The sequence below is a fragment of the Octodon degus genome, unplaced genomic scaffold, assembly GCF_000260255.1.
Source record: "Octodon degus isolate 3935 unplaced genomic scaffold, OctDeg1.0 scaffold00002, whole genome shotgun sequence".
Taxonomy (NCBI): domain Eukaryota; kingdom Metazoa; phylum Chordata; class Mammalia; order Rodentia; family Octodontidae; genus Octodon; species Octodon degus.
The window spans coordinates 28,843,868-28,844,579 of NW_004524578.1; positions in this window are offsets into that span (position 1 = coordinate 28,843,868).

Consider the following 712-nt stretch of genomic DNA (forward strand, 5'->3'; position numbering starts at 1 on the left):
TTTAAAAAGCAAATTTTCATTAATTTTGAAATGATGTCATTGTCATATTTTTGGAATTAAAAATTGTTTATAAATGGAATGACAGTGATTATAAATGGAAGCAGTTTTCAGTGAGCTCATTTGGTAAACTAAAAATACAGTCACCTTCTATGGCCCCCTCTTTCAATGATTTTCCTTGTGTTAAGAAACCCTAAAGTGTGGGCAGAGCTATTTCAAGCGTATAGCCCTGAAAGGATGGATCCTGCGTTCATCCAGGACCAGGTTATAGTGTGTCCTCAAAAGTGGGCCAGGGGGGCTGGGGAGATGGCTCAGTGGAATAAGCGCTTCCCTGGGCCTGAGTTCAATCCCCGGTTCTGCAAAAAAAAAAAGAAAAAAATACAATCAGGCATGGTAGCACACACATGGAATTCCAGAACTCCGTTTTGTTTTTGTTTTTTGTTTTTTTGAGACAGGGTCTTGTTATATAGTCTTGGCTGGCCTTGAACTCATGGCAACTCACCTGCCTCAAGCTCTTGAATGGCTGGATTACAGGCATACACTGACAAGCCTGACCCAGTACTCTGGGAAGCTGAGGTAGAAATCACACAGTCAAGCCCAATGTGGGTAATTTAATGACTTAGTAAGACCTTGGCACAAAATAAAAGTAAGAAAGGGGTAGGGAGGTGGTTTAGTGTGAAGGGCCTGGGTTCAATCCCCAGTACTAAAAGAAAAA